Source organism: Arvicola amphibius, chromosome X, assembly GCF_903992535.2.
Source record: "Arvicola amphibius chromosome X, mArvAmp1.2, whole genome shotgun sequence".
NCBI lineage: Eukaryota > Metazoa > Chordata > Mammalia > Rodentia > Cricetidae > Arvicola > Arvicola amphibius.
The window spans coordinates 134,601,989-134,628,477 of NC_052065.1; the positions used below are offsets into that span (position 1 = coordinate 134,601,989).

The window sequence follows — 26,489 nt, forward strand, 5'->3', positions numbered from 1 at the left end:
GGGTATAGGTGGAGGGGAGGGGAAGGAAGGGGGAGGAGGAGGGGAGGAGATGGAAGTTTTTAAATAAAAAAATAAACCATGGGGAAAAAAACTTAGAGGAAGCTGTTAAAGACACCTGATATCTATACCTGCTGACCTCTATCAAAGGCTTACCCTTACCCATGGTAGCTTAAACTAGCAAAACCTAATGCTCTTCTATAGGATGGCTGGATCCCAACTTCCCTAAAAGCTGAAGCAGGGAGGAGCATAGTAAATGTTCCCAGAAATAGTAAGTTGTTGGAGCAAATAATATCTAATATTAGACCCTCTATGCCATGGTGAGCATAGAGACAAATACATATTGGTGTGCTGCTGCCACCAGACTAGGATGAACAGTCTAGGATGTTGAGCCCAAGGAGGACAACTGACAAGCCATCAAAGTCTATCCACAATGGACTTTGTTAATAACAGAGAAACTTTTGTTTGGATTTAGCTGATATATTACACACACACACACACACACACACACACACACATATTCGGTTTTCCTATAATATCTGGTTCCTTGTCTGCATTCCCATCTAAATCCAGACCTTCTAGTGGGCACCAATTATAGTGATATTTTGTTTGTGTTGTAATAAGTAAAGCTTGCCTGGAGATCAGAGTGCAGAGTCAAATCACTAGTTAGCTACAGAGACCAGGCAATGGTGGCATACACCTTTAATCCTAGCACTCGGGAGACAGAGGTAGATGGAGATGGAGCTCTGTGAATTCAAGGTTACCCTGGGCTACACAAGATCAAACCTGTCTAAAGGAGAAACAGAGCTCATACAAAGGTAATCCCAGCACTTAGGATCCTATACCTTTAATCCCAGCACTAGGCAGGTGGAGACAGGAGTGATATGGCTGGGCAGAGAAAGGAATAAGACAGCAGGAGACAGGAGCACAGATGCAGTCTGGGACAGCATTCAGTCTGAGTATTCATAGAGACAGGATCTTCCTTGTTCCGTCTGAGCATTGGTAAGGTAAGAATTTCCTAGTGATTGACTCTTGCTTCTTTGATCTTTTGGCTTTCACCCCTGATAGCCGACTCCAGGTTATTATTAAGACCAATTAGAATTCATGCTACAATCACCCATATGTCATTTTTTAATTTATAATTTATTTTCTTTGTTTTTGTTTGTTTGTTTGTTTGTTTGTTTGAAACACGTATTCTCTGCATAGACCTGGCTGTCCTGGAACTCACTCTGTAGACCAGGCTGGCCTTAATTCACAGAGATCCACCTGCCTCTGCCTTCTGAGTGCTAAGATTAAAGGAGTTTGCCACTATCACCCCATAATGTGCTTTGGGCTATTTGTTTTATTTTTATTTTTGAGACAGAGTTTCTCTGTGCAGCACTAGCTATTCTGGAACTACCTCTGTAAACAAGGCTAGCCTCAAACACAGAGATCCACCTGCCTCTGCCTCTCAAGTGCTGAGATTGATGTGATACCATGAATGGCTGACTACAATTGATGTCTTATTCCTGTATCCGCATTGTATAGAATAGGGGACTATTACTGAATTTTTTCATATTAATGGATAAATCTCATCACATATTTGACAAGTTAGTAATAATACAATTGTATATGCAGCCACAGAAAAGAATCGTGAACCAGGTAATTTATAAACAGTTCAAGTATATGACTCATTATTCTGAAGGCTAAGAAGTCCAACGTCAAAGTTCCAGCATATTTATTTGATATCTGGTGAGAGTTTATACTACATAGATAATACCTTTTGTATACTTACATAATACAAGGAATTAGAGAACTGGCTGAAAATACTTTTATAGAATCACTATTCCCATTGAAGGTCTACTTAATCAGCTCCAAATTCTCTACATCCTGATGTTGTCCCATTGGTGATTGAATATCAACACACAAATTTTAGAGACACACAAACATTCAAAGCACAACAAATGACCAAAAAGTGATGTTTCAAGCTTACTGAATTTCTCTTCTATCTCTGTCAGCTCTGTTCATGTTATTGAAGCCCAATCAGACAATTGATGTGGGATTCCCTTCTGCATGCTGTGATTACCATTAATGAATAAAGAAACTGTTTTGGACCTATAGCATGGTAGAACAGAGGTAGGTGGGGAAAACTAAAGTGAATGCTGAGAGGAAGAAGGCAGAGTCAGAGAGATGCCATGTAGCCCTGCTGGAGACAGATGTCAGAACTTTACCTGGTAAGCCACAACCATGTGGCAATACATAGATTAATGGAAATGGGTTAAATTAAGATGTAAGAGTTAGCCAATAAGAACCTAGAGCTAATGAGCCAAGCAGTGATTTAATTAATACAGTTGCTGTGTGATTGTTTCAGGGCTAAGCCGCCAGGACCAACAAGAGGCCCCCTCCTTTAACAGACAATCCATACTAGCTTGTCTCAAACACAAAGAACAAACCAGTATAACCTACTGCAGCTTAGTCAAACCCATTCAACCTACTAAAATCCTCTGAATTGAAGTAACTAAAGTCCCTCCCAAGTTCAAGGTACCTGACACTGTAGAGGGAACAAGGGCCTTGTACTTACAAAAAAGAACTAAGAGAATCAGGAAAGTTAATCACACAGGGGTGTCTCTTTAGTGGAGGAGAAAAAATCAAATACCTGCATTTCATCCAAAAAGCTGAGAATGGAGGTTGTTAATGACTTTTTTCCTATCTGAAGGAACAGACCTCACCAAAATTCCCCATAAAGGTTGTCCAGGACTCTTCCTTCCCTAGACCATTAGTCATCATTAGGGAGGTTGTCACAAGTGCTTTATGGCTTTCTGACCTCTATGCTATCAGTTAGAGACAACACTAGTTTCTCAGACTCTTAGATATAAAACCCAGCCTCATGTTCATATGTTCTATCATGAATTCTAATTGGTCTTAATAATAAAAACTGAGGGTCAGATATTAAGGGTGGAAGTTGAGGGATCAAAGAAAGAGCAGTTAGCAACTAGTTCTTACCTTTATGAAATCCTCAAACTAAATGGGGTATCTTGTCTGTACAACTTCTCAGACTGAATGTCATGAGCTCCTGTCTCCTCCTGCCTTATATTCCTTTCTCCATCCAGGTATCACCCTTCCTGTCTCCACCTTCCTAGTGCTGGGATTAAAGGCATGTGTATCCCAAGTACTGGGATTAAAGGTGTAAGCCACTACTAGTCTGGCTCTGTTCCTCTTTTAGACAGGCTCAATCTCGTGTAGCCCAGGGTGGCAATGAACTCACAGAGATCCATCTGCCTCCATCTTCTGAGTTCTGAGAGTAAAGGTGTGTACCAACATTGCCTGGCCTCTAGTGGCTTAGCTGTGCACTCTGATCTTCAGGCAGTCTTTATTAAATCACAAAGAAAACATCACATTCCCCCTTTTTTCTCTAAAATAAAAAAGGTTATAACTAATATGAGAAAATATATACAATAAGTACAATAACTATATACAATGTACAGGCAATCAATACATCAGCAATGCCTAGTTCATTTGCATTTGACAAATTCAGAGAAAATACCACATATCTATTCTACCTTGGTGAGTCCAAAGACTTATATCTAATTCACTTTCTATCCTAACTTGAATTATACATCCAAAACTATCTTCTGATGTCTCTCAACCTTGTACACTTTATAACTCTTTAGTGAGTTTCTTTTGAGTCTGGTAAACAAGGAAAACTTTCTCAGAGCCTAGAAAAGAAAATATTAACTGAGTAAGCAGGAAGTGCAAGCAAGCAACTTCCAAAAAATGTGAGAACTGACAGAAACAGCTTTTTTCTAGTTTTTGAAGGTCTGTCCCTCCTTATCTTAGATAGGTTTATAGTCACTCTTTTTTGTGTCCTGCATGTCCAATTAGGACAGCATACTGTCAGTAGTCAAGGCAAGAGCACTTTTTTGCCCAGTGGATTCCTTTTGCCACAAAAAAATAAACCTCATGTGGAGATTCCTTGAGGCCCATCATCTTCTCTGAAGTATATTGGTGCTGCCAGGAGCAGATATGTCTCATTGTCATAAAAAGAACCTTTGTTATTAAAATATCTTAAATGTCATATTCTGTAGATCTCTTAAGTATATGAAGATGGCCTATCTATCTAAAGTGTAAAACAAACCTAATATGATTACAAGTTTAATTGTAATTCTTGACTAATTATTAACCTGCATTTCATTACTATCCTAAACAGTTGGTGATGTAGGTGTGTCTTCTATCTATCTGATGATTTCATTGGTTAATTAATAAAGAAACTGCTTGGCCTATAGGTTAGAACATAGGTGGGTGGAGTAGACAGAACAGAAAGCTGGGAAGACAGGAAATTAGTCAAACATCATGCCTCTCCTCTCTGGGTCAGACGCGATGGAGCCAGCTGCCAGGTCAGACATGCTGAATCTTCCCGGTAAGACACCACTCGTGGTGCTATACAGATTATTAGATATGGGTTAGTCAAGATGTGAGTAAGAGGCTGAAACTAATGGGCCAGGCAGTGTTTAAATGAATACAGTTTGTGTGTTGTTATTTCGGAGCATAAGCTAGCCAGGCGGCCAGGAGCCGGGCAGGAAGAAAAGCGGGCCTGCTTGTCACATCACTACAAGTTGGTAATAATAACTTTCAAGAAGTAGAAATTTGCATTACCTTGTTAAATGAGCTATATAGGTACAATAACTTGAAGAAGATTAAAATATATGTACACTATGTTTTAACAAAATTAATCTCAAATTTGTACTAATATACAAAATTTGAATATAATATACAAAATTCAATACAATGTAAAATATTTGAAACTAATAGTTGCTTTTTAAAAGTAGATTTAATAATCTACCTTTCTATCTTATCATGTCTATATCTTTTCTTTTTTCTTTTCAGAGTAGATTCAATAATCTACCCTTTCATCCTATCATAATCTGTATCCCCCTTTTTTCTTTTGAAAACAAGAACTTTGAATCTAATTTCCTTTGTTTCACCTTTTTTCCTGACCATTACCAATTACAACCTTACCGTTGTAACCAATCCTGCTAAACAATGACAAATATCGAGAACCCATTTCAATGACCAAAAACCACCCACCCCTACCACTTGGAAATATGGGCATCATGTTCTTAAATTTACTTTCTGCTGCCTGAGGGCAGCAGGACCTTTAGGAGACCTTAAAAAGAAAAATTTGGGTTCATTGTCAAGTCCTGGAAGAGGTAGCTGTATCATTTGTTGCCCAGCCTCTGTGTAATAGGAAAGTTCAGGGCTTGTCTCAAGTCCTAGCTAGAATAGTCTGTGAGGCTGGACCATCTCAGCTAGTTACCTCAAAATTGTTCTGAGCAGTTTGTAATCCAAAAGCAATAATTAGGTCATGTTTTTTCAGCTTAGTGGTGTTATCATAGTCCTGGAGGAATCATCATTGTGGGATCCCATCACTTTTTTGGAAACTTCCGAGATCACATTAGGTCAGATTATTCTTTTTATTGGGGTAGATCTCCCTTCTTCTTTGGATACTTATTTGTCCAAAGGTCTTAAATTCCTTAAGATGATTGTTTTATTTAACTGGAAAGACAAAAACAAGACCCTGCCCCAACCCTAACTTTGGGGAGTTTCCAAATCTAATCTTTATCAGTTTTGATTTATGGTTTCTACTGAAATTTTTATTCCCTCTTATATAGTTGTTCTATCATCCTGAACAGTATAGTTTCTTACAATAGGCATTCTGGGAAGGATTATCCTCTATAATGACAGGAAATGACTGCACCGAATTTGGCCTGGGGACCTGTGAGAGACTCCTCGAAGCATTTCCTGATGGTCAAAAGTTACCTTTCCTATGCCTTGTTGATCTAGATTAATTAGTCCAATGCCTGCCTTTGCCACACCTTCTACATAATCCAGAAGGGAGGGTGATCTGTTTGGGTTATGCTTAGAAAAAAAACATTGTTTCTAGGAAAGCCCTACTTACAATCCCTTTTTAAGTGATCTTGTTACCACAACTGAAACATTTGACATTTCAATTTTTCTTCAAACCTCTGGAAATCAGCTTTCCTATCTAAGCATCATCATGGTTATGAGATTCAATACTGATTGTCTCTCAGATGCATTCCTCCAAGGGTGCTGATCTTGTCTATAAAGGTATAATTACCATTTTGCTTTGTAAATTAGCATTTTCAAAAGCCAGATATTCAATTATCATTTGTCTAGCTTCTGAATTTGGTATCATTCTATTTACTGCTGAAGTTAATCTTTGTAAGAAACCAGTGAAGGTTTCTTTTGTGCCTTGCATGATTTTAGTAAATAACTTAATTTTCTTTTCTTCAGCTCTGGCCCAAGCATTCAAAGCCTGTTGCATGACAATAAAGATAGGGTGTGGTAATAAAATAGAGATTGCCTTTCTACATTAGCGTAATCTCCTTATCGAAGAAGTTTATCTTGAGAGATTTCCATACCTCTGGTCCTACTTCATTGTTCAATAGTCTTAGCCTCATCTTTCTACCAGGTCCTCCTTTGTAATTGTAGACCAGGCTCTAAGAATTCTATAACTAAGTCTTGAGAGATAATTCCATTACAAGTTAACCACAAGTTTAACACCTGCTTTACAAAAGGTGAATGTATGCCATATGAGACCATCACTTACTTGAATCTCCTTAAATCTAACATTTCCACAGGATTCCAGTGAGTATTTAAACAGCCTTGGGGATATCTGTCATTTGGCAGCTCTTTTAAGGTGACTGGATATATTAAGGTTGGTTGTTTGAAAATCTCAGGCTGTTCTTCTCTAACCTTATAATGCAATGCTGAAACTAGTTCTCCTTTAAATTCCTCTGGCTGGATTTGAATATCTCTATGATCTGTTTTAATAAGTTTTTCTAAGGCCTGTATCTTGGCATTCATATCAACCAACTTTTATAGACATAAACCAAGAATTATCAAGATGATAATTAGCATTATGTCAATCCCAGATAAGCTGATTATCCCTTCATTTAATTGATTCAATTGTTCCAATTTTAAATCATAAATTGCATAATGATACAGAGACCTGACTCTCTCCTTTGTAATAGTGTTTCCCATTTTTTGATGTGGGAAAAACTCTCTCTTTTAGCTAATTTCTCCCTTTAAGAATTCCCAGTTGTCTCATCAAATCTGAGGCCAAAGATGATTCAGATGACGATGAAGTGTGAGGCTCACTGCTGCTGCCTAGAACAGTAGAAGCCCAAGCAGGTTTCAAGGCAGCCACCTAGTTTGGTAGCAGCCCAGTAAGGGGGTCCAGGGAAGGCCCACAACCCATCAGGAGAAAATAAGCCAAAGAGACAGTCATCTGAACATGGGAAACATGTGAAAGCAGCCAACTCCTGCAGTGCTTAGAAGCCAAATGCCAATGGAGTTTGCTGCAGAGAGGCTGTAACAAAAATTCCAAACTCACTCACTTGTTTTCCCAAAGAGAGGCTTGGGGAAAAAAGGGAGAAAAACCTAGCCAGTGAGGTAGTGACTCCAACTGCGTGCAGCTCTGTCCAGCCTGTGCTGGTAGCTGCAAAGCCACAGGCAAGAGGCTATTTTGTGAATTCATGCCCCCAAATGTTGGATGTCAGATGTACCACAAATTCTAAGTGGTCTTAATGATAAAAATTCAGTCAAATATTAGGGAGTAAAAGCTGAAGGATCAGAGACAACTCCTCAAACTAAATGTCATGGATTCCTATTTCCTTCCACCTTATATTCCTCACTCCACCCAGCCATATCCCTTCCTGTCATTACCTCCCTAGTGCTAGGATTAAGGGCTTGTGACTCCCAAATACTGGGATTAAAGGTGTGAGCCACCATTTCAAGGTGCTGTTTCTCTTTTAGACTGGATCAGTCTTGTGTAGCTCAGGGTGGCCTTGAATTCATAGAGATCAGTCTGCCTTTGCCTCCCAAGTGCCGGGGTTAAAGGTATATGCTACCACTGCCCAGCCTCCATGACTAACTAGTGGCTTAGTTCACATTCTAATTTTCAGGCCAGCTTTATTTGTTAGATCACAAGCAAAATATCACCACAACATGCTTTATTGTGCACCTTGAATAGGTGTGAGTTTTGCTTGGAAACATTTTTCCCAAACTGTACCGACAATGAATTACTGGGCATTAAATACCTCAGGATTTCATTCTTATCTCTTTGTGTGGTTCCCTTCTATGCCTAACACCTGCAGGGACCACCTTGTGACACCAGTTGACATACTACAACACAGATAACAGTAAAAAAAAATCTACACAAGAGTTGACATATATAATTGGTTCAGTTTTTTCAATCTTTGTTAGTATTTCTTTATTTCTCATATGTAACTATGAAATGCACTCTTATATCTGTGCCATATTCATTCTATTGATACAGTCATGGATTATGACCCAAATCTAATTTATATTTTCATTTCTTACTGGTAAGTTGATTTCTCAATTTCCCAAGCCATCTCTAAAGCTTAATATATTAGAGCTCTCTGCAGTGGTGTTCCATGTACTCAAGGCCACTGCACTCATCCAAAATCATTCTATTTTCAGAAGAGTCTATAAATTATCATTTAATAATAATCAATACTACTATCAATTGACCAACAGACACAATTTACTCCCAAGATTAATCAACGAATATGACTCTGAGACTAGAACTCTGTTTTGAACAGTTGGGCTTTCATATTGAGCAGAGTCTTCTTTTAAATCTATTTCTATACTTGGCTAAGCAAAGACCATACTTAAGAACCAATGATATGATTCCTGAAAGTGTGTCCTGAGAAATTCATTGGCTGTGAACAAAAATAAGTATACATCCATGATAGAGCACAATAATCTCTAATTTCCTTAGACCTAACTATATTAAACAAAATAGATCAATTAACAAAATACAGTACAGTTCCATTTGAATCCAACATTGGGCAGGCCATTTACAGAAACTGAAGAAAATTTTGCAATATGAAAAAGAAATAGGAAACTCCCAAACTGACTTTATGGTAGGCCTGGATATTTAATATGAAGTGACCAAGGAAGTTTCCCATTAGCATCCCCTACTTCTACTGCTCCCCAAACCAACCCAGTTCCCAATAACACAGCAGAAAGGTGAAGTGACAGGAAGGTACTCTAATTCTAAGGGACTACGGAATCATTGTGGTTCTGACAGAGTCTGGGTTACATTGAAAGACTTGGGTTCTATAAGTGAAAAGAGGAAATAATACTACATAGAGAATTCAAGAACGAAGGATAATAAGAACAAGAGTGGAAGAAAGTAAGAAAGCAAGGACAATATTTCTGTGTGACCAACAGAGAGGTTATAGTGTTTTGAACAGAGAAGCCAGAATTTTCTCATGCAGTGGGCTATGGAGCCAGGATATTTGCTTACATCATGTAAGTGCAAGTGAAGAGAATAATTTGAATTTATACTATCATCCTTAGGCCTTTAGCCTTATACAACCCAGCATGGATAAACACAAAGATATTTTCTCTAGGGCCCACCATACTTCAACAGTATATCTCATTTTCTGGCTAAGAAATCAAGCAGCCTTGAAGTATGGTACCTAAAAGTACACAGAACCTGTAGATGGGCAATATAGTGACTAGCTGAGTTGGAACTTAGGTCCTATTAGTTCTTTTGGTAGGGTTTTTCTTACTGAATGCCTATGTGCCTACTTCGATGTCTAGAAAATTGAAATGCTAGCATCTAACTCAGCATGGCTCTAAGGTTTTAAAGAGATTGTATGTAAACCACTGGTAGACGGACTCAATGTTCACTGCATATTATTTTGCTGCATCTTATGTTATTTCAGAAGCTAGACAACAGGGGTCACACTCATCAGACCAGATAGCCAGAATCACACAAAAGTCTGAAGTCTATGGCTCCAGGTTGAGAGGACAGTATCCACCTGGCAAGCTAGGAAATTGTGTGAAGGAACAATAGTAAAGATTTTACAATTTCATTTGAATGAATATAAAGAATAGTTAATTGCACTAAAATTGATAATGGCCAAAGACCACAGAATGTAGTCCCTTTTGTGATCTTTTCAATAGATACAAATGCAAAATGTTCATTAATAAAAGATAAGAGAGGCTTTTCGGATGACTTCCAGATGCTTTTGGCTCATTTTCATTTGTTCTGGGAACTTAATTTCTTTCCAATATAACTCTGAAACAAAAGGTAATTGATTGCTTTTTTCCTTTTGCAAATTTGTGGCAGTATTGGAAGTGATTTAATGGCATGAAGTGACCAAAACATAGATAAATCAGTGTATGCACACACACACACACACACACACACACACACACACACACATATTCATTAATGTTCATTGGCACTCTAATTGGTAGAGAATACAGTGAACCAAATCCTGCATTTCTTCTTAGTACTTACCTGAAAGAACGAAGGTTAGCTAATTAACAAATGATTACTGTGTTTATGATGAGTACTTTGTTCATAATAACCTTTATTTTCTAGTTTAATTTCAAGCACAAGCCCAAAAAACCTTTCATTTTCTCCTTGAAACCCTTGAATTATGCCAGAAACAGTTTCTACAGGCTTACCAGTTCTCCCCCAATCCACCAGCATGTGCAAACACTTGATTCTGTCCTTCACACACAGAAGAAAAATAAGTTTCCTACTTCTTTTGACATTTAAAGATCTTCAGAGGTGCAAAGAATGTGAGCATTGTAGCCTGAAATCTACCTTTGTTCTTTTTCATACTGTGTCCCAACTTCTTTAAACTCCTCTTTTGAGGGGATTCTGAGTCCCTTCACTTTATTTCATTCACTTTGCCATAGTTCAAGTCTTACTGATCCTCTGAAATATGTTTTGTGATCTATATGTCACACTTTCATTATACAAGTGATGGTGATGAAAAGAATTATGAACAGAAGCAAACAACCCTTGTTTATCCCATTATTGATCCTGATGAACTCTTCCTCTTGTACTTCTTGTACTACTAGTCTTCTCAGTAAGCAAAGAGAAATAGAGCATTAGATAAACCAACTTTGCTGTTTAGTTTCAGATTATTAGAAATCTGGAGGAACAAGTGCTCATTTTTGCATGCATTTTTCAACTTGATGATTCAATGAAGTATGTGGAAATGACTACCTAAGTCTACTAGCCACGTGGACTCATGCAAAAGGCTTCAGTGATTTTTGAGACAAGCTCTTACGAAATTGGAAACTGGCATTCTATTGTCAAGTCAATGTCCCTTCCATTCCTCCTTGACAATGTCTATAGGAAGACAGATAATGTAAGTATTCATTCATGCCCTACTCCCAGTGCATTCAACTCAGATAAAAAGATAGCTAAGAAAAACAGATTAGAAAAGAGTATAGGAGCACCACCAAACTCTACTGTAAGCTCTGCAACTAACTCATACCCCCCTGAACAGGCTGTCTCTGTTCACACCACACCGTTGACGTTTTGCAGGCTTAAAGTCTATCTTTTCTTGTCTATGCTACTCCATCTAGTGTCTTGTATCCAGTGTTCAGTAAAGCTCTAACCTTTCTGTTGACTTTAAGTGAAAATTGGAATGATGTATATATTCATAACATAAAGCCCAGGATATATAGCACATTTAAAGGACTACGGTACATAATACCTTAATTTAGGAACTATACTATTGTTCTACTAGAATAAAGGAGCATCTTGACTCTCATAAAGATAATATAGAATAAAATTAAGTTAACATTAGCAGTACACATATCTAATCCCAGCAGAAACACCATATCTTTAAGAATAGTATGAACTACAATGTGAAACCTTGTGGTAAATGAGTAAAAAGAATTTATGAACTTTTTCTCCATTTTTTCAGTTATCTTGGTCTTGATGAAACCTCAAAATTAACTGTTGAAGCACCATTCAGCCACTCTCAATTTTTTCACTGGTTCAACAACAAACAAAACAAAAGCTGTGACTCCTGTGCCATCAGCTTCCACATTACCCATCCTTCTTTGCTATGATGTGGGAGGTCCTTCGATGTGTGTTGCTTTTATTGTTTAATGAATAAATCTGTTTTGGCCAGGGGCTCAGCATAATAGAACAAGGTGGAAATTCTAAGCAGATAGAGAAGGAACGAGGGTGGAGTCAGGGAGATGCCATGTACTCACAGAAGGAGAAAGATGCCCACTGGAGCCCACCAGAAGTTGGGGGAATGTTGCCGGTAGGCCACAACCTTATAGTGATGCACAGATTAATAGGAATGGGTTAATTTAAAGTATAAGAGTTAGCTAGCAATATGCCTAAACTATTGTCCAAGAAGTGTTATAGTTAACACAGTTTCTGTGTAATTATTTCAGGTCTGGGCAACCATGAACAAACAAGCAGCCTTTGACTACATTACCACATTCCTCAATTTGATATTTAATGCTCAATTGTAAAGCATCAACATGTATTTCAACTCTGGATTCAAATGATTCCATTTGTCTTTTACAAATTCTTCTTCTCTAACACTTTCTTCTACTTTTCTACTAAATCTACAATAATTTGCCACATAATACAGTACTTCCGCAGGATATAATGAAAAATCACTGACAAAGATGGGAAGTGCTGCTGCTCTGGGGTTGAGAGACAGTGAATGAGCTTTCCCTCTGAAGCAGGCAGTGTTCTTTGCCTCATCTGACCTTGACTGCTGTACTCTTAAGCCTTAATTTACCTACCTAGAAGACAAATTATTTCACCATTTCAGTGATCTGTAAATACTTTTACAATAAATCTATGAATTTATACTCTCCTGATTTTTTCACACCAGAGTTTTAAGTCAGAAGTTTTATGTAAAAACTAAGGAGACAGACTAATTGGCAGAAATGAAAAATCAGCACTGATATGCTAATGGAGTAGGTAGGAAAAAATAAGACTTCCTTGCATGAGGAGGTAATAATTGACATCTATGACGGTTCTCAGAAATTTTTGATGTATTTTATGCCCTCAGTGACATTTTCATGAGTCTACAGAAGCACCTTTCGGGAATATTTTGTACCCCAGACCTTTCTAGTGACATTTCTTCCTTCTGGAAATTTTTTGAGTTGCAACTTTAAAGAAAAATGCAGAATATGTGGAACTGATAGTGGTGAGTGTGAAAATACAAAAACATCAAAGAGCAACATTATAATAATATTTTTAAAATCAGAGACTGAAGTTAAAGTAGTGCTGAGATGATAATCAATATGTCTTTCAGGGTCATCAAACAATGTCTCCTCTCTCGAGCTAATTTCTAGCCAGAACATTCCAAGAAGAGGGAAAATGGTAAGAAAAGACTTCAAAACAGCTAAAATATTTTCAAGTGTTAAAAGGATATGTTTCTATTTTTCCTTGATCACCAGATTTCTTTTACTTAATATCAAATTAAATAGTGGAAAGATTACTGGTGTGTAAATATAAAGAATGAGTTAACCCTGATATTTCAAGCTAGCAATGCTTTACTTTTCTTTATGTGTGTATTATAATTTCAATTTTAACACATACCTCAAAACACATTTTTAAAGTTCAAATAAGAGTTCTGTGTGTGAAAATTAAAAATAGAACCCACACACACAAAAAAGATGACACCAACAGACATCCTACCATGGAAGGGTGAAATCTCATGGGACCCTATCCTTTCTGAAATCAAATACATAGAAGTAACTTTACATGAACTTGAGCAGGTTGCATCTATTTATTTAGGAATGTGGTACGGGAGAATTGTCTATATTCTGTCAATCATGTATTTTAATAAAACGCTGATTGGCCAGGCAGGAAGTATAGGCAGGTCAACCAGACAGGAAGTAGAGTTGGGGAGATGAGAACAGAAGAATGCTGGAAAGGAGGAAGCCCATTCCTCCCATTCCAGCCCAGATCACAGAGAAGCTAAATGCTACCGAGCCACATGGCTAACATAGATAAGAATAATGGGTTAATATAAGCTACAAGAGCTAATAAGAAGACTGAGCTAATGGGCCAATCAGTTTTATAACTTATGAAGATCTTTGTGTGATTTTCTTTGGGGCTTGCCAGCTGTGGGGTACTGGGCAGGACAGAAACCCCAACAAGCCGGCCCTCATTGTTACAGGAATGTGTGTGAGAGTGTGTGTGTGTGTGTGTGTGTGTGTGTGTGTGTGTGTGTGTTCATATGTGTGTTTAAAGGGCCAGAGTTCATGAATTTGAAGGAGAAAGTGGAGGTTTATGATGGAAATCAATTGGGAGAAAAGGAAAGGGAAAATAATGGAATCATTTTAATTTCAAAAAGTAAAAGTCAAATAAAACAGCTAAAATTTCTAAATACAGAAAAAAAATACTGAGCCAAGTGGTGGTGGCATACACCTTTAATCTCAGAACTCAGTAGGCAGAGGCAGGTTGATCTCTGTGAGTTCATGTCCAGCTTGGTCTACCAGAACAGTCAGGGCTACACAGAGAAACCCTGTCTTGAGAAATAAAGAAAGAAAAGAGAGAGAGAGAGAGAGAGAGAGAGAGAGAGAGAGAGAGAGAGAGAGAGAGAGAGGGAGGGAGAGAGGGAGGAAGGAAAGAAGGAAGGAAGGGAGATAAAAGGAGATTGGAGGTAGTATAAGTGATTATGTGATGTGGGATTCTCCTCTGCATGTTGTGAATACTTAATAAAGAAACTGTCTTGGGCCTGTGCAGGGAATAGATGTAGGTGGAAAATACTAAACTGAATGCTGGGAGAAAGGAGGCAGTGTCAGGGAAAAGCCATGTAGCCCCACCAGAGACAGACTCTGGGAACTTTACCCAGTAAGCTACAGCCACATGGTGATACACAGATTAACAGAAATGGTTTAAATTAAGATGTAAGTCTTAGACAATAATTAGCTAGAGCTAATGGGCTAATCGGTGTTTTAAATAATATAGTTCTGTGTGATTATTTCAAGTCTAAGCTGTTGGGTGGCTGAGAAATAAACAAGCAGCCCTCATGCAACAAATTGGCATCAACAAGGTTGACTAAAATCCACTTAAAAACTGAGAGAGCATGAAAAGGAATTCTAGACACAATAATACAGAGTTTAACACAGTTTCTTGTTGCTTGCTGGTGGCATGCTGCAGCTCCTTTAAGAGAGGTTTTCCTAATTCAGAGGTAGCAGAAAAAAAAGCTATGCCATATAGAAATGCCAACATTCTGAGCCACGCTGCTGGCTCTTTCAGGAGGTTTTTGAGAAACATGCTACAACTTGCTTAATAGCAACATAGACCTGCTGTGTGTCTAAAAATGGGGCAGTGAACAGCTCTGCCATGCTGAACTGGGCAGGGCAAGCAGGAAGTGCCATATATATCCTAGCAATGCCACAGCTTAGATTCTTAAGAAGAGCTTAGCATTTTAAGAAGTGCTTCTGGTCAAAAATAATTACAGATAATGCAATAAAGACAAATCCAGATGGAAAAGACCTCTAAATGGGTCACAGTGATGGATAAATGTACGTAGGCTTGGGAGAAAAAAGTAAAAAACAAAAAAAGTACAGTTAAATAAAACCAAGTCTTTAAAGAGAGTACACACAGTCATAGATTAAAGGAGTAAAGACAATAAAATGAATATTAAAAAGTAATAAAGAAAAAATAATAAGCCACATAAATATGAAAAATACACAGAGTCTAGATTATATACATTAATGTGTTTTCTTTATAATTTTTCACTGTAAAGGAACTAAGTACAGAGAGACATTTCATTGTATAAGCTGCTAAGCTAAACCAGCATATATGTTTTTAAGGTATCTTGAATTCAAAATATGGGTCTAAGAATAAGTTGCTTTGGAAAAGAGGCTCTTCTTTTGTTTTCACAGAGGATGAGAACCTGTGGATTCCTCCCAGACTAATGTGGTTTGATGGACCAAGATCCCCCAATAGGTCACCATGAACACCTCTCAAAAATTTACTTCACCCAATAAATAGCAGGAAGCAGTTTAGAGAGAACTATGCCTATATTCCCAAATACTGTTTATAAATGTTTGTTTACATTTAAATGGGGATATGCTATAGAGATTTGCATTTATTTGGATCTTGGTTTATTGAAAATGTATAATTAAGAAATATAGCTTAGTAAATAATGATCTATAATAGTCAAGTTTGTAGTCATATTAGGTTTTCTAGATGTATAGAGATATATTTCAGATGGATAGGGATTCTCCAAATCTTCAAAGTCTTTCATAATATGGCATTTAAATGATTTAAGAATGTAGGACTTTTCATGACATGAGACACATCTGCTCCTGGGAGAACCAGTCTACTTCAACAAGAAGATGGGAATCAAAAAGGTTCCTTATGGAGTTGGTTAGCAATTTGGGCAAGAAACTGCTCTTGCCTGGACTGCTTGATGGTATGCTATGTGAAATGGATATGCAGGATTCACAGAGAAATGACCGCTGGACTTGCCTAAAGGTGAGATGGTCCTTCAGGGTTCCTGCTTCATGAAAGAGTCTGCTAGAAATGCTGCAGGACACAGAAGTATGTGACTGACAAACTGCCAATACAAGGCAGAACAGAACTTCAAATTTCCTGCTTTGTGGAAAAGTCTGCTGGGTACTAAGGGCCTGTAGGCTGAAGATGGATGCTCCAATAATACATAAGAACATTGGGTAACTGTCTAGGTAGCAAGTTGTCTCTGTCAATTCTAGAATTTCAGAAGTTGCTTCCAATTTACTTCCTGTTTGCTTAGGTAATATTATATACTTATGGAGTCTTTGATGGAGTTGAGAATTTATAGTTATAGTTTTCCTTAGTTATGATAAAAGATAAAGTAAATATAAATGTTGTAACTGTAATTCTTGCTTGATACCTGTTTTGTTATATGTAATTTCTCTGTGTTAAAGTTAAAACCTTCCTTTTATTTAAACAGAAAAGGGGAGGTGGTTTGGGATTCCCCCTGTATGCTGTAAATACCATTGGTTAATAAAGAAACAGTATTGGACCTGTGCATGGAATAAAGGTACGTGAGGAAAACTAAACTGAATGCTGTGGGAAAGGAGGCAGAGTCAGGGAGAACATGCAGTACTTATGAATGGAAGACATATCTGGTCCTCAAAGAAGACTGAAAAATTATGATATTGAACTGATTCATGAGGTAGGATATGATATTTGAGGCTATATATGGGTACAATATGGACAACAAGACAGAAAGATAGAGAATTATCAGCAAAGTCACAATGAAAGAAAACACTTCAAAATGCTTTTACACATTGACTTTGGAATAAAGTAAGGAAAGGGATAACCAAGAAACTGCTTAATGGAGAGAATAATGGCAATAAAAAACCCTAAAATCAAAACAGAACTAACTAGGTTTGGTAGTGCTTACCTGAAATGCTACCACTTCAGAGGCTGAAGCAGAAAAATGTAGTTTGGTTGGCAACGGGGTTAGGAAGGGGTATAGGCTAAATAAACCACATAATGGCATCAGTCTCAAGAACAGTAACAAGTAATAAGGCAAATAATACATGGCCTTCTTTTACCAACTATTAATAAAATCTCTGAGAACATGTTAAGTACTTACCATGGCTAGAAGATATAAGGGAACTTTGATAGCAAAAATTTGAAGAACGGTTCATGCAGGCATAATTTTCCTAATTTTTCTCACTTTCTTTTAAAAGCTTTCTCCAAAGGAGAAACTTAAAGATGTGGGTATGGCACAAGTGTAGAACAGACCCATAACTACATAGCAGGCTTTGAGAATTTAGAGTGAACTTGAATTTCAATCAAGACCCTAGACTATCTCCTGAGTGGTACATGTGTCAGATAAACTAATGCAGCAGAACAAAGTCATAAAACTTTAAGCAACAAAGACTATTAGACATAGAGGATAAGGTAGAAGCTGAGTTACTAACATTTTTTTTAGTTTTTGGAGACAGGGTTTCTCTGTAGCTTTGGAGCCCATCCTGGAACTAACTCTTGTACCAGGATAGCCACAAACTCACAGAGATCCATATGTCTCTGCCTCCCGAGTGCTGGGATTAAAGTTGTGTGCCACCATGGGCCAATTAAGTTACATATCTTCTAAAACAAATGAGAGAAAAAACTTCTTCAGAGGACTATAAGAAGACCAAGACTCCAGAATAAAGTATTTTAACTGCCCAATTTAACAAGAACCAGGGAAATTTTACCAACTATTCAGGGAAAAGACATAATCAAAACTTTCAACTATATGACCCTAATTTTGGAGGGATCAAAACTTTAAAGTAACTGTTATAACTATATTCCATGATTTAAATGGAAAGATAAAAAAACTAAAAACAAATGGGTAGAAGTTCTTAGATGAGAAAACAGAAAATAACAAAATTGAAGTATAAAAGAATGAAATGTTTCTCTGATGATGGGACTCCTGGAGAGCTTGGCCCTGATGGCTCAGAGGAGAAGAGCTGGGATGGAGACCAGGAGCGACATCAGAGCCACGGAATTGAGAGGGAACATCACCAGGACCAAGACCACGATAGGGATCAAGAGCACAAATGGGGAAAGTGGGGCAGTGAGCAGGGCAGGGATGAAGCTTGGGGTGGGAGTGGCAGTGGTCAGGACAATGGGCTAGAAGGGCTAGGTAGTGATGGTCGAGACATGTACATGGAGGCAGAGGGTGGTGATGGGTACATGGCCCCAGAAAATGGATATCTGGTGGAGGCAGCTCTTGAATAAAAAGGATTCCTGTGTTGTGGACATGCTTCTATTTTGCTGTCTGCCTTCCTAGCCTTTCCACCATGGCTTGTCTTCTGAGGTAGAAGTTTTTTGTTGTTGTTTTTTGTTCTGATCCCTTGGATTTGAAAAATAAAATTAATTTCATGATTGAAAAAAAATGAAATGTTTCTCTCATGTTCTTAGATACATAGGATCAACATAATAAAAATGGCAATTGTACCAAAATCAATCTATAGATTCAATGCAATCCCCATCAAAATCACAACACAATTCTTCAAAGACCTTGAAAGAACAATAATCAACTTCATATGGAAAAACAAAGAAACCAAGATAGCCAAAACAATCCTGTAAAATAAAGGAATTTCCAGAGGCATCACCATCCCTGACACCAAGCTCTATTTCAGAGCTATAGTAACAAAAACAGCTTGGTATTGACATAAAAAACAGAGAGGTTGACCAGTGGAATTGAATCGAAGACCCAGATATTAATCCACACACCTATAAACACCTGATTTTTTTACAAAGAAGCTAAAATTATACAATGGTAAAAGAAAACATCTTCAACAAATGGTGCTGGCATAACTGGATGTCAACATGAAGAAGAATGAAAATAGATCCATATCTATCCCCATGCACAAAACTCAAGTCTGAATGGATGAAAGACCACAATATAAATCTGACCACACTGAATCTGATAGAAGAGAAATTCAGAAGTAGCCTTCAATACATGGGCACAGGAGACCACTTCCTAAATAGAACCTAGTAGCACAGACACTGAGAGAAACAATAAATAAATGGGACCTCCTGAAACTGAGAAGCTTCTGTAAAGCAAAGGACACAGACAATAAGACAAAAAGGCAGCCTACTGAATGGGAAAAGATCTTCACCAACTCCACATCAAAGGACTGATCTCCAAAATATGTACAGAACTCAACAAATTAGACATCAAAATTCTAAATAACCCAATTACAAAATGAGGTACAGAACTAAACAGAGAATTCTCATCAGAAGAATCTCAAATGGCTGAAAGACACTTAAGGAAATGTTCAACATCTTTAGCCATCAGGGAAATGCAAACCAAAACAACTCTGAGAAACCATCTTAAACGTGTTAGAGTGGCTATGATCAAAAACACAAATTATGACTTCTGTTAGAGAGGATGTGGAGTAAGGGGACCACTCATCCATTGCCAGTGGGAATGCAAACTTGTACAACCACTTTGGAAATCAGTATGGCAGTTTCTCAGAAAATTGGGAATCAACTTACCTCAGGATCCAGTAATATCACTCCTGAGTATAACCCAAAAGATGCTCAATCATACTACAAAGACATTTGTTCAACTATGTTCATAGCAGCATTATTTGTAATAGTCAGAACCTGAAAAAAACCTAGATGTTCTTCAAATGAAGAATGGATAAAGAAAATGTGGCACATTTACACATTAGAGTACTACTCAGTAATAAAAAAAATGACATATTGAAATCTCCATGCAAATGGATGGAACTAGAAAACACCATCCTGAGTGAGGAAACCCAAAAAGATGAATGTGGTATGTACTCACTCACAAGTGGATACTAGCTATAAACAAAGGACAATGAGCCCATAGTTCATGATCCTAGAGAAGCTAAGTAACAATGTGAACCCTAAGAAAAACATATATAGATCCACCTGGAAAATTGAAATAGACAAGATTGCCTGACAAAATTGGGAACATGTGGGTGGAGAGAGAAGGAAGGGTGAAAGGGGAAGAGAAGGGGAGAAAACGAGGGGTGAAGGAAGAGAGCTTGAGGGAATGAGATAGTCGAGATGGAGGAAAGATAAGGATGAGATCACAGAAAGGGATATCTTGATTGAGTGAGTCATTGTGGGGATAGTAAGTAAGCTTGCTCTAGAGAAATTTCCAAGATCCACAAGGATGACCCCAGCTAAGACCCTTAGCAGTAGAGGAGAGAGTGCCTGAACTGGCCTTGCCCTATAGTCAGACTGATGAATATCTTAAATATCACCATAGAACATTCATTCAGCAACTGATGGAGACAGGGGTACAGACCCACATAGGAGCACTGGACTGAGCTCCTAAAGTCCAGTTGAAGAGTGGGAAGAATAAGAATATGAACAAAGTGGCCAAGACCATGATGGGGACACCCACTGAAGACCTTACCTGACTCCAGTATGACAGGGAAGGAACCAGCATAGAACCAAACTAGTCGCTCTGAATGTGGTTGACAATTGTATGACTGGGGCAATACACTGGGAGTGGCACCAGGATTTATCCCTACTGCATGTACTGGCTTTTTGGGAACCTATTCTCTTTGATGGATACCTTGCTCAGCCTAGATATAGTAGGGAGGGCCTTGGACTTTCCCCAAAGCAATATGCCTTACCCTCTCTGAGGAGTGTATGGGGGTGGAGTAGGAGTAGTAAGTGGAGGGAATGGGAGAAGGGGAGGGAGTGGGAACTTGGATTAATATGTATAATAAAAAGATTGTTTTCTTTTTAAAAAATAAAAACAAAAAAGAAAGCAAGAAACCACAGATGCATTCACATGGGCCATATTCATATGGCAAATAAAGGCTTCAACTAAGAATGCACAGTAAACTTTCTTATGATAGAAAAATGTTGACTAACTTATTTTTTTACACATAACTTCAGTCATTTAAATTTTATTATTATTATTATTAAAAATTTCCGCCTCCTCCCCACCTCCCATTTCCCTCCCCCTCCCTCCACTCCCCTCCCCCTCCCTTTCCAGTCCAAGGAGCAGTCAGGGTTCCCTGCCCTTCGGGAAGTCCAAGGTCCTCCCCCCTCCATCCAGGTCCAGGAAGGTGCACATCTAAACAGACTAGGCTCCCCCAAAGCCAGTACATGCGGTAGGATCAAAGCCCAGTGCCATTATTCTTGGCTTCTCAGTCAGCCCTCATTGTCCGCCACATTCAGAGAGTCCGGTTTGATCCCATGCTTTTTCAGTCCCAGTCGAGCTGGCCTTGGTGAGTTCCCATTAGACCAGCCCCACCGTCTCAGTGGAAACCTGAGTACTTCAAAGCAGCTCAACTAAGAGGGGCCAGAATGGAGAACAACCAGACAAGGACTAGGACAATAGGTATCCTCAAAGGCATATGTGACCTCCTGCCTCCAGCTGGACCTTACCTCTTAATTGTCCCTTCAGCTACAAACCCATTCATGAACTTAGCATTGGCAAATTTAGTGTCCTTGTCAACCAGTCACCTCTCAACACCACCATCAGCAGGGGACCAAGCCTTCCAGAGCCTTCCTGTGGAATCTTCATTGTCACACAGTAACAGAATATTTGGGAATGGGAAGATTGTGGTATTTGAGTTATATAATATTTTAGGGATAGTTAGGACTTGCTCTTACCTATTGCCAGTGTTGAATGAATGAGTGTATGCATGAATGGTGTAGAAGTAGGAATAAGTCTTCAGGCTCATTGTGGGAATTTGGACATGTCATTTACCTCACCTATTCCCAGGCTGCCTACTATATTATATCCATAGCATATATAAAATAAAGCATGAGAGCATGGCAAAAAAAAAACTATTATAAAAAAGAAAGTACCATTAAAAGTAAATTATATAAAATTATCAATGAACTAATAAAAAATAAAGATAAAACAGAAAGTCTATACTTCTACAAGTTCTTTGGGCTCATGGAAAATTATTTCAGGGGAACAGTGAAACAAACTTAAAACTGTGTCCAGAGTGACCAAAGATTGATAGATAATGATATGTACGAACATGAGGAAAAATATAGGAGTGGTGTGCCCCAAACTGGAAAAATAGGAAATTTCAAGTCTCTAGTTCACCACAAAAGAAAAATTCAAACCTGTCAAAATTAACTTTTACAGGTCTCAAGTATATGCTGTAATGCTTACTGCAATCAAGGTCAGATGAGGCAAAGAACACTGCCCACTGCAGAGAGAAAGCTCACAGTCCCTAACCCCCAGAGCAGCGCACTTCTCATCTTTGTACTCTGGGTACAGGTTGGTAGTAACACAAAGAGCTATTCAAATCTTATTCTCAAATGATTTGGTTGTGTGATTCAGCCAGAATGGTGGATTCCTAAATATTGACAATCGCCTTTGTTTCACCTAATTTGGAAAACTCCCAGTTACTGGGGCAGATGTCTTGCACTCATTCATCAAAAGCAAAGATATAAACATTCTTGGCAGCCTCCTGGGCTATGGACACCAGTAAGGATCAGAGATTAAAAGTCTTGAGGAAAAAATGATAGGGAATAAAGATATTTGAGTGAACTTATGTTTTATAAAGACTTCAAATATACTAGATTATACGCATGTTAATGTCTAGACATATGATCAGGAAAGGATTTCACCACTCATTGCTGTTCAGACTTCATACAAAGAGAAAGTTAAACGAAGGTATACTCAATTTTCCATAAACAAAACAATAGAACCTCCAATAAAATCTAAGTTGATTTATATAGTGCTTTGTTTGTATTGTTTTTAATTTTTTAGTAGAAATTTACAAATTGATTCTAAAGTGTATACAGAAAAAGGATAGGACAAAAATGCCAAATGAATTTTCTAAATATGTTCTTAATTTGGAAGACTCCAATATAAGGTATAAATTTCAAGGTGAGCCATAAAAGTATATCAATAAAAAGAGTGTGATATTGGTTATAGAGTGGAAAGTTGAAGAGACTGGTTGACTAATTGATTTTTTTACCCATGATGACACTGCAAAATAAACTACATAATCTTTGTAATAAATTTTGCTAGATAGACATAGGCCAAAACAGGAAGTTCAATCTGGTTTTCACAATTTACATGACAACTAAATGGAAATACAAAATAGGCCCCAATGGAAAAAATATAATATAGTCAATAAAACTTGCTGAAGGAAACATAGCTGAAAGTTTTTAAATATTTTATTACATTTGTATTTATTTATGTGCACCTGTGTACACATGTTCATGAATGTATGTGTGTGTGTATGCACACACACATGAATGCCGTGATGTTTGTTTTGAGGCCACAGCATGACTTATAAAGATCAGTTCTTTCCTTCTACCATGTGGGTCTCAGAGAACAAAATCAGATTGTCTGCTTAGTGACAATATTTTGTCCCCACTGAGTCATGTTGTGGGCCCCATAGATGTAAGTTTCATACATTTGAGTTAAACAAAACCAGAAATACAGAAAAATCAATTATTGAGTTAGATTTTATCAAAACTGAAAACCTCTTCTTTAACTAGATAAGTTAAAATATGAAATAAATTCTTGTGAAAAAAGACTTATATCAAGAATATAAATACAAATTAATATTAAAGCTAAATAAGAAAACCAAATAACCTAGTTCAAAATTTTCTAATCTATTCAGAGAGTTAATAAAACAAAATGCCTAGAGAGAAATTAAGTGTGTAAAATATGCAAGCTAAATAAATAAACAGCCTCTTCACAGGCCTAGGCTCACTTATTTGGCTAGGCTGACTGGACAGTGAGTCCTACTGTGTCCACCTCCACAGCACTGGGATTTCAATTGTCACACTTAGATTTTGACATGGGTTTGAATTCAGGTTTTTATTCTTGTATGGCAAGTATTTTATTCACTAAGCCATATCCCCAATTCTCATCATCATCATCATCATCATCATCATCATCATCATCATCATCATCATCAAGACTCCTTTTTGTTTCAGATATGTGTATTGTTCTGGCTAATGTTTTTTCAACTTGACACAACAAGCTACAGTCATTTGGGAAGCGGAACCTTAACTGAGAAAAGTGCTCCACTACATAGGCCTATATTTAAGCCTGTAGGGTATTTTCTTGATGAATAACTATATTTGTGTGTCCAGTTCACTGCAGGTGGTGCCACCCATTGGGCAGGTAGTCCTGAGTTATATACAATCAGCTTGAGCAAGTCATGAAGAACGAGCCAGTGGGCAGTGTTACTCCATGGCTTCTGCTTCAGTACTTGCCCTCCCCAGAGTTCCTTCCATGACTTACTTAGAGGAAGTAACTAAATGTTGAAATAAATCCTTTTGTTCCCTCCAAAATATAAGCAAGCTAAATATGTCAATTTTAACCTGAATCTGACATCATTTTGAAACAACTGGAAGATAAACAATGAAACTTCATGTATATATAGATTGGGGTAGAGATTATATGTAGTACCAACTATTTGCAAGGCTGTGGATAAACAAACCTCACACACTACTAGTAAGAATGCAAAACTGTATATTTATCTTGAAAACCATTTTTAAAATGTTTTATAAAATGAAACACCCCTTTGTCCATATTAATGAGCAATGCTAGTCTTATATATTTACCCCCAAATGAGTGAAAATTATGTCACAAATAAACAGTACATGAATATTTACTTTTTTCTTATTCAAAATAACCAGAAAGTATAAATGATCCTAATGCCCTTCAACTGGCACATCGATAAAGTATAATATACACATTCTGTGGAGTACCAATCAATAAATAATTGCTGGTAGATCCAAGAACATGGGTGAATTTCAAATGCATAATACAAATTCAAAGAAGAGAGAAAGAAAAGACTTTATACTGTATGATTCTATTATTACAGTATTTGGGATTGCCAGCTTCTAAGAGATGATGTGGTATGGACTGAATAGCAGCAAAGAAGCAAGAGAACATTTTTCTGTTGATAGAATTATTCTGCATCTTCATTGTCTTAGCAACTATAGGGTTGTATGTGAAAAAGTAAGTCATGCTATATACATTCTTTTTTCAAAAACACACAATTTTTGTATTAGATTAAAAAAATCTACCATTCAAGTGAAAGGATGGTAAACATCACAACTAGTAAATAGAATGGTGCACTCTAAAACTGTTCCAGACATATATGGAAACCTAACATGTAAAAAGTATAGACATTATAAATGAGTGATTAAAAGCATATTAAAAAGAGGGAGGAGTATTTGGCAGGGTTTGGAGGGGGAAAAGGAAGGAGAAATGTTGTAATTAAAATACAATCTCAAAAATAAAAGAATATGCTAGGACCCCAAATGAATTCGCACCTCATGCTGCATTTAAATATTGATTGAGGAATAAAGACACTTCATATTAGAAGAAATATAAAGCAAGGTATAGTGGCTCAAAATATCTCAGCTCTGTCTGATGAGTTTGTTTCAAATCCCTTTGCCTTACAACCAGTTTATGCCTTTAGATTGTTGTGAGAGGCTGCTAGTTAGTTCCCGGCTGCATAGTCCCAAAATAACCACACAGAAACCACATTATTTGCAATACTGTTTGGCCAAAAGCTTAAGCATATTTCTGACTAACTCTTATATCCTAAACTAACCCATCTCTATTAATCTGTGTATTGCCATGTGGCTGTGGCTTACCAGGTAAAGTTTTGTCCTAAACGTCTGTCTCCAGTGGGGCTACATGGTGTCTCTCTGACTCTGCCTTCTTTCTCTCAGCATTCAATTTAGTTTTCTCTGCCTAACTAAGTTCTGCCTTGCTATAGGCCAAAGCAGTTTCTTTATTCATTAACCAATAAAAGCAACACATAGACAGAAGAACCTCCCACACCATTAGATCCAGCTCTTTCCTACTAAAATGCACCCCTATGCACTTAAATAAGAGAAGAGAAGCCTAAAGACAGTTCTTCACCTAGGTTATCTTCAAAAGACATATGCTCACTACAACCTGTAATACAATTCAGTGCAGGTGGCCATGTCAGAGTAGGAGCAGGTGGCAATTGAGCTTTGGGAGACTGGCCCACCAGGAAGCAAATCTCCAATAGGCAAGGCCCTGAGGCTTTAGATCCAGAATGTTCTTTGCTACTGCTATACCTTTACATGCTTGCCATTGCCATTTTTCTCTGGAATCTGGCATAGTGTGATTGTATGTATGGTGTAGTGTGTATGGCAAGATCCCCACTGCCTTTCCTGTAGTATGATTATCTCATGGAAATATCCCATTCAA

General features: G+C 37.7%; 1 protein-coding gene across 4 annotated transcripts in view; it reads right to left on the reverse strand.

Moving 5' to 3' along the window:
* Gabra3 (gamma-aminobutyric acid type A receptor subunit alpha3) overlaps window positions 1-26,489 on the reverse strand; it is a 332,417-nt gene that overhangs the window by 122,009 nt on the left and 183,919 nt on the right. The window lies entirely within an intron of this gene.